Below are 13,552 nucleotides of genomic sequence, written 5' to 3'. Positions count from 1 at the left end.
CGGAGGTCGGAGCTTGAAAGGCAACTTTACGCGTCTCCAAACACACTCTTCCATTTCCCCAAAGCGCCACTCGCCGCCCGGCTCCGGATTCCCTTTAGTCTCCAGTTATCGATGGAAATGGGCAAAAAACAAAAACAAAAAACCAAACCCTCAAACCAAACCCGGGGAGATCCTCTCCATCTCTTCCGTCTTGTTGCAGCTTCCTCCCCAAGCACCGCCCGGGCTGGATGGCTCCGGCTTTCTCCCCCGGCCCGCGGAAGCAGGGAGAAAGTTGGGCGCCGCTCTGAGCGCCTCTTCCCCCGCTGTGTGTGTACGTGTGCACGCTCACGTCTCCCCGGCGCCGGGGCCGGGGACAGGAACTGCTCTGGGCACCGTCAGTCCGACGGCTCAGCTCTGGGGGCTCGCGCGGCTGGGGGAGGGGGGGACGCGAGCGTGGCGGCAGAGAGCCCAGCCGCACGCACGCACCCGGGTCGGCCCGCCCTCGCCCCTCCCCCGCCGTCCCCACCCTCCTCCGGGAGAACAGGTGAGCTCGGGTACCAGCTCCCACCCCCAACCCCCACCCCGCTGCCCGCCCGCGCCTTCTGCGGTAATGCGCCGGGGAGGTTTCATCACCCACTGCCCGCGGCGACGCGGCCCCGGGTCTCCGCGGCGGGACGCACTGCTGCGCCTCGTTGGGGCCGCCATGTGACACGGTTGGGGGAGGGGGTGCGGAGACGCGGGGGCCAGGTCGTCCTTGGGCTGCCCCCGTTGGGCCTCCGGAGCTTCCCTATCTGGGTCCCGGTTGCACTGGGGCGTAGAGAGGGCAGAGGCGGGAGGCCAGGTGGCCGCCGCTGATCACAGCTCTACGGCGCGTCGAGAGCCCCGAGTCGGGAGTCTGGAGGGCGGGGGGAGGGCGCCTTCGGAGTGGGCAGTCCACCATCCCCGCCCGACTTTCAGAGCCCCAATAAATGGTCACTTTGAAGGTTTGAGTCTGCAGCCGTGACAAGAAACCGAGCGCTCATGCCCAGGATTCCAACAGCAATTACTATTTGCAGCCTCAGATCTTTGTGGAAGGAGGTGGGGTACAAGTACATTAAAATGGGTGGTTCGCATTTCCCACCCTGCTTTTGTTTGCATAGTTAACTTAGCTTCCTTTATTGCTTTATGAAAAATGCTCTCGCATAGATCCTTGAGAGACAAAACATTAACAAACAAGGGCATTCTGGCCTCTCCAAGAACTCCATAAGCCCCTGAATTTCCCGTGTAGGCTTTTTTCCCCCAAAGCCTCTTTTGTAGGTGAGAACATGAGCAATATCAGCATTAAAAAAGGCATCTGGTCACTTGGCTCTCGGAGCAACAGAAATAGGCGAGGGCCAGGGGCAGGAGCACGCCCACCTTTGCTGGATGCAAGACACTGTTGAGTCTGCTTGGCAGAAGGCTCCAACAGGTAGCAGGTGTAGGTCTCCGGGCTCCCACTTCCTCACTGCCTTTGGTTAGGCACTACCTGGTGCCATGAGGCCCTCAGGGGACCTGCATTATTCATCTTGAGGCTATTTGCTCTAGGTTCACAGGGGACATTCCAGTCTCTCCCCTGAGCCAACTGCCTCCTTATAGAAGGAAGAGTAGTGGCTAGATTTTGAAGTATTGTGAGCCCGGGTACTCGTTCTTAAAGGCTTCATCTGTTGGCCACTTGGCTGGGGCCAAACATCCAGAGAGGAACGCCCATCCTGTTGAGTTCCATCATGGCTGAGAAAATTCTGCTCAACTATTAGGCGGTTTCTTGGGACAACTATCCCAGGCCCTGGGTCTGGGGTGGGAGCTGGGAGGGGGAGAGTGACTGATGACTTCGTTATAACTGTCCTCATTCTTCTGGCTCTAGAACTCTAGCCTCATTTGGCAGATTGTGGCTGATGAGAGTGACGGTGGGGAGTGGACAGTAATTATTTATTATTATAAAGCTAACATGAATGGAGAACAGGCCACGGCACCACATACCGAATTTGTGGCTTTGGTGTCTCCCCAGACCTGAGTCCATCTTAGATGGGAACTGGGACTTGGGAGGAGCAAGGACAGGACAGCGGGTGTTGTCCCAAGGTTCAGCAGGAAATCTGGCTGGATGGGCCCTCCCTCTCAGTTTAAGACCCAGAGAGTGGCAGGAACAGTGAAACTGCCGCAGTCTTCTGTGGTTGATGGTCAGGACCCATGTTTTCCTCTAGGTAAATATTCAGCTGAACACTTAGTGATCAGTTTCTTTTTTTGGGGGGTGGGGTGGGGTGTGATATTTGGGCCAGACTTTGAGAGATAGGAGAAGATATTGACAAACATAGGTAAGGAAAAGTGAGAGGGCACCACAGTGGGGAGGACCCTCTGTGGGATTTGTATCAAGAATAGGGGTTTCTCGGGACGCCTGGGTGGCTCAGTTGGTTGGACGACTGCCTTCGGCTCAGGGCGTGATCCTGGAGTCCCGGGATCGAGTCCCACATCAGGCTCCCAGCTCCATGGGGAGTCTGCTTCGCTCTCTGACCTTCTCCCCTCTCATGCTCTCTCTCACTGTCTCTCTCTCTCAAATAAATAAATAAAATCTTAAAAAAAAAAAAAAGAATAGGGGTTTCTCAGTTTGGTGTTAAAGTGGGAGATAACTGGTGTGGGCATCTGGGGCCCCGTTGCCAAGGCCTTTGGGACAAATCTGTGCTCACCATAGACGATCTTGTTCTCTCATTGTGATGGCATTTAAGGCTGAGACGACAGCATGCTCTTAGACTAGATTCCCCTTTGCAATTAGGAAACGTGGGAGGCCCAGTGCTGCTGTGGTGAAGGAGGCTGGAGAGAAGAATGGGAAGTAATTAGTTTGAATCCTGATGTGGGTTGAGATGCCCTGTAGGACAGAGGTGTTCCTGCTCAGGTGCGAGCAGGTGGGGCGGTGGAGGATGGGAACAGCCCTTAGGTGTTTGAGGCAGTGATCTGTAGGCAGATAGGGACTGTCTAGTTCAGGCTTACTGTGAGTTCCAGAGCCTGAGTGGAAAACGTGGCTTCCACGTGGAGAGCTCCTCCTACTGCACTCTCCGCCCCCTTCGGGCTGTCTGTCTGGGCTGATGGCACCACCTTATGGTCAGAGAGGGAACTGTCTGACCACAGAGTGGACTCTTCCTGACTCCAGGGCTTGGGGCACTAATATGGGGTCTTCTGCCCTCTTTTCAATTTCTTTGGCAAATCAATTCATGCGGTCTCCTCATAACAACTGCTTTAGTTGCCTCTTCAAGGAAATCTCTTTTAAACTTTCTGCTTTTCCTCCCCCATCCTTAGCTATCCTACTGTGTAAGCCCCAAGTTTACTCTCATCCTGGCTTTCCCCCATCATGCCTATATGAAGGAAAATGTGGGCAGACAAAATAGCAAACTGTTGCTATCAGCCTCCAAAATTCTTGAAAGCAGAAGTCTGTCCCTAGAAAGTCTCCATCTTTCCCCTTGTCTTCTTTCACTGAAGTGGTTGTTATATTAAATAAACTTCAGGATAAAGGAGAATATGTCTTCAATATTTGGGTTTGTTTGTTAGTACTCCAACAAAATTGCTTTCTACTAATTTTTACTGTAAAGTAAAAGGCTTCAATAATGTTATGAGTTAAGGCTTTTGTGGGTCTGGTTTGGAAACCTCACCGTCATTTATAATGTTATTTATTGAAGGAAAATAAATCCAGAGTTCCCAAAACAACCAACTCCCAAAGATTTGGAACACACCACTTTTGTGAATTGGACATTTCCTCTGTGTCATAGATTAATAGTCAAAGTGTATTCATGGATTGACTGGAAACAAAAGATAAAAAAGAGTTTTTTAAAAACCCCAGGAGAATAGGAACATTGTCTCCCTCACCATAAATTCGTTTACTGGAAAGAATATAAAGCAGTACACGTCGGGTGTCTGGTTGTGGTTTGAGTTTTGTTGATGCCTTGCTTTGAAGCCTGAGTAGCATTCCGGAAGTCCTCTCTGTTTTCCTTGGGTCATCATTTTTGCTTCCTCATTGTGTGCCAAGACAAACTCCAGGGGAAAAAGCCCCAGGCGAGGGGGCTGCTTAGTCTCCATGGGGGGTGCTGGTGGAACCCACAGTATTGGAGAACCGTGTAGCTCGCATGGCTGGGTTTCCATGCTGGTCTGAGAATTGATGGATTTCAAGTGGGTGAGGAAAGAGTCTTTTTGTGGGGCACTTTTCCAGTGGCCAGATTTTGAAATTCTTCATGAAAGAACCATATCTGTAAATATGATTTAACTGTCCATGTATTGTCAGGGTCATTGGACCTAATTTTGGTTTCTGAGTCCCCGCCCCCCCAACCTTAGCTGTTCTGTTTGTAAAGGTCGATGTTTCATGACTTTTGCTCTTTTTAAAGATATCTTCCAAAGAGCAAAGAAAACATATACTTAAAAAAGAAAAAAAAAAACAGACTAAGACTCAGTCTCCCTTGAATTTACCATATGGGACCATTGGAATCATTTATAAACCCAAGGTACTTCATGGGATCTTAGTGATCTTATTTTTCTTATATCTTGAAACATTTTCCATTTTATTTTTTGAAAAAGATTTTAAAAATTTACTTGTCAGAGAAAGAGAGAGCACAAGCAGGGGAGCAGCAGACGGAGGGAGACGCCATGGGACTCGATCTCAGGACCCTGGGATCATGATCTGAGCCGAAGGCAGACACTTAACCAAAGGCAGACCTTTAACTGACATATCTACCCAGGAGTCCCTACATTTTCCATTTTATTACCCCAGGAATTATATCATCATTGCCCATATTACTGCTAGTTATTTTATGCTAAAAACACTAAAATAATAAGAAAATGGGAGAGTGATAGACTCACCACTTAGAAGGATGATACAACAGTGAAATAAGCCATCACTACTGCATTACCTTTCTGTTTTCTTACTACATTCCTTAGCATATTACATCATGTTTCCAGAAGGTATAGAAGATGGAAGATGCCATCTTTGTTTCTTTCATTGCATCTAGTTGAAAATCCAGGATTTTTCATTTCCTATACAAAACCGTAAAGAGGAGAATATCGACAAAGGAGAATTTTTATTGTAGTTAGACACATCAGAAGGGACAGCAGTGCTGTTGACTCTAGTAATGCTAGTAAAATTGCTTTTATAAGCAAAATCTCAGACTATGAGTCTTACAAGATAGTAATCTGGATGAATTTTTCTCAAACTTCTGAATCAATGAATAAACAGTATCTTTCCGAGGACAAAGAGAAACTATGATATTCTTATCCAGTTAGTCATTCATCAGGAATGATTTCATCACCCAGTATTTTGCAACAAGAACCTGGACCATCCTGTTTTGCTAAAAGAATGGGAGCCAGTATTCTTTTACCTCTTGTGTTTGGTTGCTAGAATGTCCCTGATACAGTCTGCAGATGATGAAGTCCGATGTGTTTACAAAAGCAATCAAAAGGAGATAGATGATATAGAAATGGACAAAAATTATTGGACTCATTCTTGCTGGTGTTGAAGCACATAAACATGCTTTGCAAATTTGGAGAAAAGAAGATACTCATCTCTTTAACAAACTTATGAGCCCTCAGAGGTTTGAAAAGTAATTGGTTTTGTCATGTGAGTGCAAGGAGAACCAGAAATTATGGTAAGCTAGAATTTATTGAAGATTTACTTGAGATCTGGAATCAGTATTGAAGAGATGGATCTGTCCCAGTTCCTCCATGACAGGTGATGAACAGTTAGTTGCATATAGAGGACATTGTACATTTTGAGCTTATATACCTTCAAAGTCAGGAGAAGGGAATGAAAATTTGCCATATTTAAACCATTAAATTTTGTAATAAAGTTTTATTAAAAATATTTTTTTGAGAGAGAGAGGTTGTGCACATGTGCACAGGGTTGGGGAGGAGTAGAGGGAGAATCCCAAGCAGGCTCTACACCCAGCACGGAGCCTGACAAGGGCTTTCATCTCACAACCTCAAGATCATGATCTGCACTCACATCAAGAGTTGCATGCTTAACCAACTGAACCACTCAGATGCCCCAAATTTTGTAATAAAGTTTTAAACTTTATTATTACATCCATAAATTACTCATAAAAATAAAAAGGGCCCATTGGACCCTGATGGTAAATGATGCTGACAATTTTTCCTTGGTGTACTGGGGGTGTACTGGGGGTTAAGGTTAGTGAGGCAAAATATCAATTATAAAAATCAAGTAAACCCCACTGTGTTAGTATCCATCCACTCCATTTCCCCTTCCTACCTTCCCATACATGCTCACCATTAAGGATTGATGATTGTTTTAAATCACTGAATGAGAGACATTGTCATATAGCCTCTCAGGTGATTCTCTCCTTTGGAACTCAGTGCTTCCCAAAGTTCAGTGGGATAAGAATTACTGTACAGGACACATAACATGGATACTTATTTTAGTGTATGGTATACAGGACTTTCAAAGTTAATTTTGAGCATTGAAGGCTTTTGCTTTGAAACCTTTAGAACCTGATTGTCTTAGTCTGTTGGGTCGCTGTGGCAGAATACCATCAACTGTGTGACTGACGAGCAGACATTTCTTTCTCATGGTTCTGGAGGCTGGAAGTCTGAGATCTGGGTGCTAGTATGGTTGGGTTCCTGGTGAGAGCCTGCTTCCTGGTTACATCTGCATATGGCTTTCTTGGAGTGTGTGTCGGGAGAGGGGGGTAGTGAGAGCATGAATGAGCAGGCAGATTGCAAGCTAGGTGTTTGGGATGGCTGGGCAGGACGGTGTTTGTGGAGGGGAGGACTCACAGTTGTGCATCAACCAGAGCTAGACCCCTTAAGTGATAGAGGCAAGCACGTTACCCACCTCCCATTCTGGGATGTCCAGGGGCGTGGGGCTAGTGTGGGTGCAGCAGATGGATTGGACAGGGAGACCTCTGAGGAAGGAACACCCTGAGACGTCAAATGGCAAATTAGAGACAGAAAGGAAGAGGTTATTTTGAGAAGCTTGTGGGGGACAAACTAGCAAGGTGACCTGCTTGTGCACGTGATGAGTAAGTGGGGAAAATGATGGCAGTTTAGGTCTCTCTTCCCATTCCCTCCTGCACCTGCACCGTGTCCCTCCCTGTCTCCTCCACGACATCTCAATCAGTGCCATCACCACATTTCTGGGTGCTCCCCGACACTGCCACCAGGAACTGTCTTTGATACGAAGTCAGTCTTTTCCTCCTCCCTTCATGCTTCTGTGTGGAATTTGTCACAGATTCTTATTTCTGACTGCGAAATACATAGGATTCCATTCACCTCCCACCATTGCTGCCATCGGCTCCTCCTTGTCTTGTGTACTGCTGTGGGATCACCCAGCTGGTCTTCTGCTTCTCCTTTTGCTCACCGGCACTCTCTCCGGTTCACATTCTCTGCACGGTAGCCAGACTGAAGAAAGACCAAACCAAACGAACCAAAAAAAATAAACCCCAAACCAAATCATACCGCTCAGCTGCTTAACCCTAGAAGCCTTCTCAGAATCCCTTTTATACTCCCGACCGTGGGCCTGATGGCATGGCAAAATCTGGCTCTGCTGGTTTTGAAGTCCTCATGGGAGCCACTCTCACCCTTCCTCATTCCCTTCCAGCACCTTCTTTCCACACTGCAAACAGGCCAACCTCTTCCCTGCCTTAGGGCCTTCGTGCAGGCTATTCCCACAGATCCAGGGCTTTGCCCGGTTATTACCTTGTTTATTTATTTAAATGGTTTGTTGTGTCTTATTCTTTCTCCCACTCAAAATGAATTATAAGTGCCTGAAGGAGCTGGTGTCTGCCATGGTCAATGTTCAATCCTTAGCGCCTACTAGAGTCCCTGACTCATAGCAGATTAAGTGTGTGTCTGGTATGTGTATATGTGTGGTTATTGGATGACAAAATGCCTCCTGGTTCCATTAGCAGAACTGAGACTTAGGGAGGGGAAGCCCAGGCTGGTGGGGAGGGGTGAACTGAAGGGTCAGTGGGTGTCCTTCCAACTCTTGCGGCATTTCATAGTTAGGCTGAGGCCTGATCCCATACTGCTTTGTGCTGGAACTATTCGTGCGTTGAAAGTGCTTTCATGCACGTCACTCCCTTAAACCTCTCTATAACCTTGGGAGGGATAGAATTATTATTCCCATTTTACTGATGGAAAACCTTGAACTTAGAGATTCTTGCCCAAGACACACACACAGCTGGAGAGGTCCAAGTCCAGATTTGGACATGAGTATTCAAACTCCCAATTCTTTGTTTTTTATTATTGTCCTGGAAGTCATAGCCCACTTCTCCATCCCTACCAGTGAACAATAAAGGTTATAGATCATATTGAAAAACACTTTCATTTTGATGCTGAACAAAATGATTTTAGTTAGCATGAGGGTCAAAGGAATTCAGTACCTCTGTATGTACAGGTAATACTTCTATGTCTTTTTTTCCATAAGCTCTTAAAACCTTGAAAAGGGCAGAAGAACCAGGAAGAGAACTAAGTGAAAGAGAGAAAATTAAGAGAAGACCTCAAAGCAAAGAAATGGAGAGGAACAAAGGTAAGATTATAATCTAAAAGGAAGCCAAAGAATATTTTCTCAAACTTGTTTTTTTTGGCAAGGTCACAAACTAAGGAAATGGGTAACAAGATAAATTAGGCACACAGAAATAAAGCAAGAAGGCAGATAACTGGTGAGAAAAAAGGGAGAAAAGTGCCCCCCAGGGGAAAGCAGAGGAAAGGAGAGGCTGACCAGATGGGGTGACTCTGAGAAGCTTGGGTATGCTAACATCAACTACATGACGTTCATTGTGGGCCTGGCACATGGGGCGTGTTTATTGGCCGTTGGTTTTAGCTGACAGTGGAGATGAAGAGCAAGGAGAGTTAATCTATGGAGTGTGCACGTGGGGAGCACCTTCTGGATGGGCAGAGAGGGCAGGGACTTTGGATCAAGATGTCATGAGGTTCACATCTCAGCCTTGACATTGATTAGCTGTGTGACGGAGACCAGGTGACTTAGCCTCTCTGAACTTCAGTCCGTTCAACATAAGCCCAGGGATAATACCACGTACTTTGTAGGGTTGTTGTAGGATTAAATGAGATAGTGTGTCAAAATGCCTTGGTCAGTGCTTGGCGCCTGCCAGGCACTGAATAGCCATTGTTTTCCACAGTGATCAAAGCAAGAGGTGATGGTTACTTTCTGACCGACATTCGAGTTTCAGTAGAAACTGTGACCTTCTGTTGCTTTGGGCACCCTCAGATCCTCAGAAGGCAGGAAACAGAGTTGGGGAGCTGCCCCCTCCTCCTACCTTGGTTCCAGTGCACCTTCTAGATGGTGAGATCGGGGTGGGTTTCTTTCATCTTGGGGCAGCTGTATGGGTAGTGATTGGGTACATTTTTATTTGCAGGTTACTGTGTGCAGTAACGTCTCACATTTGCTTTTTAAAAGTGCCTTAATGGACTGCTATAGTAGAAGGAGAAAAATCTTTCATTCGTATGTGTATGTCATTCAAATGGTATTTTTAAAGATTTATTTTTGTGTGTTCACGATGTTCTTGAATAATGTTTCCATAAGTACGGTCAAAGATAAAACTTGCACGGTGCGCAAAATCTGGTCATGCATATTTTAAAGTGTGACCGTCTTTTGGCCGGCCTCGGGCTCCATTTGCCCAGCTCTTCTCTGGCCATGTTTCCTTAGGAGGGCTTGCTTGAGCTGGCTCACCTGCCGGGAAACTTCTGAACACTGGCCAAGCTGATGGTGGTGCCCTCTGCTGGTGTCACCCCTCTCCCCTTTACCCCCCAACAGCTGGGCTCTCCAACGGAACCAGTGGAGGCCAGTCATTTGTTCAGTAGATACCCGGTGAGCATCGCTGATGTGCTGGGAGCTGTGCTGGGCTTTGTGGAATCTGGTGGTGAGTAAGATGGGCAAGGTCGCTAGTCTCATGCAGCAAAGGAAGTGATGAGAAGATACAGTGTCTGAGGGCCTCTGTCAGGGAGGAGGCTCTGGGATGACCTCCTTGAAGAGCGATTATTTCTTGAATGACACAAAAAACTTGAGTGATGCAAAAAGATCGCCCATGATGAAGATCAGGAGAGGCTGCTTCCAGGCAGAAGCAGGTAAATACCAGGGCCTCGAGGTTGGCATTTGGTTTGGCTAGTTCACGGAACTGGAAAGAGGCTGGCATGGCTGGAGCCTGGTGAGTGATGTCTGGAGAGTGGCAGGAGATGAGTACTTGAGGGCCGGTGGCCAGGGTAAAGAGTATGGATGTCTTGGCTAGCTCTGGCTGCTACCACAAAATACCGTCTACCGGGCAGCTTAAACGCCAGACGTGGATTTCCTCCCAGTTCCGGAGACTGGAAGTCTGAGTTCAGGGTGCCAGCAGGGTGGGGTTGGGAGCATGTTTCCTGGCTTGCTGATGGCTGTTCTTCTTAATGTGTCCTTACCTGGTGGAGAGAGAATGAGAACAAGCTCTCTGGTGTCTCTTCTCATAAGGGCACCAATCCCATCATGAGGGTCCCACCCCCACGACCTCATCTAACCCCAGGCACCTCCTGAAGGCCCCACCTCCAGGTGCCATCACGGGGCACCAAGAGGCACCCAAAGGTGTCAGCTCTCAAGATGCAGAGGAGAACCCAGCAGCTGTGAATGCCTGCCTCTGTTCTCACTCAGTAAGTCTCCGGTCCCCGGATTCCGGAGTCAGCCTCAGACTGGGAAGGAAGACAAGTCTCTCACAGACCGGGCAGCGTTCGGAGTTTGAGAGCGAGGAGCACCACCTCGGGAAGGCAGAGAATTGGTGGAAGCTGGCTAGGCAATGGCCCTCAGTCAGGCCTGACAGATGGAGTGGAGGTTCGCTGCGCCACCGGAGAAGGGCCTTCCATGCAGGCTCAGGGCAGCCCGGGAAATGACTCACTGGTGTCCCTCCTTTTCTCACGCTTTTAGAAGCACCGTCCTCTGATGGCTCTCTCTGCCACCAGGACGGCACCAGGGGCCTGAAGTGACTTCCTGGGAGCCAGGTGGTGAGGTCACCATGGAAGGAACGTGTCAGGGCTCTTTTGCTCTGAGGCGGATCTCCGTAGCTCCCGAGACTGGCTCTGCGGTCACCGAGCCCAGCCTGGGGTCCGTTTTCTTGTCCCTGCTGCCCCACCGCTCTCCATCTGCGTCTCCCCTGTACATTCTGTTTTGCTTCATTCTGTAGCAGTTTCTGCAAATTTGAACACCTGCTCTTTCCAACAAACGAACGATAAGCTTGCTGAAGTCGGATTGCTTCCGTGTGATGCTCTGGTCCTGGATGCAGCTGCGGCTTTTGGTAAACATTTGTCTGTTGAATCAGTTGGTGGTTCTGACCTATTCTCAGTTAACCAAGGACCAAGACGGGTCTGTGTGTGGGGGGGAGGCTCTGTATTTAGGCAATTTATGTCAGGATCACCAGTCATCTGTCATTAGCTTGTCCCCTTTGTGCCATACATGCATTCCACCGTGCAGTTCCTGGGCTTTCTACTTTTCTTTAAGTTGGCTCACGTTTTTCCCTGACATAATTAATTCCAGCTGAAAACTTGATAGCATGACTGTGTGTGAAAACCACTATCACCTCCCATAAATAAAAGGTGATTGTAAAAAGAAAGCCAAATCTTTGAAATGGAAAGCACGTGTTTCTTGCCCCATGAGTCATCTCAAGGGTTCTAGGAATCCGCACGTCACACTTCGGGGAATTGTGATGTACATGACAAGTGAGGATGCGTTTAGGAAGATGACAGCCATCCCCGGACGTACTTCTGGATCTTGGGCACCTTTGCATCCCATGCGCTGTGGGCATGACAACCAGGGACTGCCACTTGCCACGGGCTGCACAGGGAGTCAGTGGGTGACAAGTGAGCAGTACTCTGGTGCCGTTCTCCTGTCGTTGGAGATACCTGGCTCCTTGACCTTCCAACCTGCGTCAGGCTCTTCCTGGGACTGGGACACAGTATTCTTCCTCTGTTAGCTGCTAGTCTGAGAACAGTTGTGGAGGAGGGGGAGGAGGGGGCGGGAGGGGACCAGAAGGGGAAGGGGAGGAGGTAGGGGTGGATGCAAAGGGAAGGAGAACTGGCTGTGGAGCAAAGGCTGGTCAGTCAGTAGCTGCCAGGAGGAGAGAGCACGATGAGGGACCAGAAAGTGGAGGGGATGGGCTGAGAGGTGTGCCTTGCTGCAGGGAAGTGGTTTTGGCCGAGAGCCAGGGGAGAGTGAAGTGTGCATTTGTCTGTTGAGCCTGGAGGCGCTGGCTGGGTGGACAGAAGCAACACTTTGATTCTTACACTGCAGTATGTAACCCTCTGTAGGACAAAAGATTTTAAGAGGAAAAGGCAAGGTACAAGTGTAAAAATAGTATGATTATTATTCAGGTAATGGTTTTCATTCTGTGTTAGATGTTTGGACTTGGCTTAATTGCCAGTTTGGATCAAATGACACAGCAGATCATCTGTGAGCCTCCAGATTCTAAGTCTGTTGTGTCCTGACTCACCGTAGGTACAAAGACTCAGAGAGGACAGGGACCTTGGTGGGAAGCAGCTCCCCAGAGCCCCTTAACTGAGCCACTCCCAACATGACTGACATCCCCAGAATCTGAACAGAAGTCTGGGGGGGGGGCTTCCTAACAGGTGACCCCTTAGCTTCCCAGGGCCCCTCTAGCATTGTGCAGGCTAATGCTACTGCTTAAGGCGGCAGCCCCTGCCCTCTGCGCTCTGGGTTCTGGGCTCCTATGCAGACATCATCCTGGTTGGGGACAAGTCTTTGCGAGGCTGTTGGGGAACCAGTGCACCTGGTGGAGGACCTGGTGGAGGCATTGCAAGCTTCTTCCCCCTTTAGACCTGGTTGCTCATAGGGTTGGGCCAGGCTGCTGTGCTTGCAGGTGGGCAAACCAGCCACCACGTGTGTGCTTGCGGCCTGCGCTTGAGTCCTGAATTTATCTCCTTGCCTTATGCTTCCAGACAAATCATCTCACACCTCACACTTAAGTTGACTACCTTGAATGCCAGCTTTGCCCCTTGCTTGCTGTGTGACTTTGGGCAAGTTGTTAACCTCTCTGTTCCTCTATTTCTCTGTAAAATGGTGCTAATAATCATACCTCTCTCTTAGAGTTGTGAAGATTAAGAGACTTGATGTATGTGAGTCTGCAGAGCCCTGAGAGAAGCCCCGCTTCTGTGTCCCCAGCCATCCCCAGGCTCCAGCCAGCTTGTGCTGTTGCCTGTATCATGGGCAACCTTTAACAAACTCCAGAGGCCAGGACACAGGCCCAAGACCTCTTCACAGAGTCCTGTCCCTGCTGACACTCCTGCCTTGTGGCCCCTGCGTTTGGCTCACTGTCTTCAGCACTCAGTCATGCCATCGTCTCCTAGGCCAGCCTGCCTCGGCACCCCTCATCCTGCCCTTCCTTGCTCCTGAACCCAAAGCTTCTTGTCAGGTTAGCTTTATGGAGTAATTTGGCTAGGTCATAGGACCCAGTCATTGGTTGAATCAGACGCTGCTCTTAGTGTTGCTGTGATGATATTTTGTGGCGATGGTTAACATCCACCCTTAGTGGTCCTTAAGTAAAGAATGTTACCCTTGATGTTGTTGGTGGGGGGGCGC

General features: G+C 48.7%; 1 long non-coding RNA gene across 1 annotated transcript in view; it reads left to right on the top strand.

Moving 5' to 3' along the window:
• Positions 1–8,435: 8,435 nt before the first annotated feature.
• The window catches only part of LOC122892666, a 225,782-nt gene continuing 220,665 nt past the window's right edge, over positions 8,436–13,552 (top strand). The window contains exon 1 of the long non-coding RNA XR_006381438.1: positions 8,436–8,509. This is a non-coding gene — a long non-coding RNA (uncharacterized LOC122892666). The remainder of the gene's footprint in view (positions 8,510–13,552) is intronic.

Source organism: Neovison vison, chromosome 1 (genome assembly GCF_020171115.1).
Source record: "Neovison vison isolate M4711 chromosome 1, ASM_NN_V1, whole genome shotgun sequence".
Lineage (NCBI taxonomy): Eukaryota > Metazoa > Chordata > Mammalia > Carnivora > Mustelidae > Neogale > Neogale vison.
The sequence above is the reverse complement of the archived record's forward strand: the minus strand, read 5'-3'. Positions and strand labels throughout refer to the sequence as shown.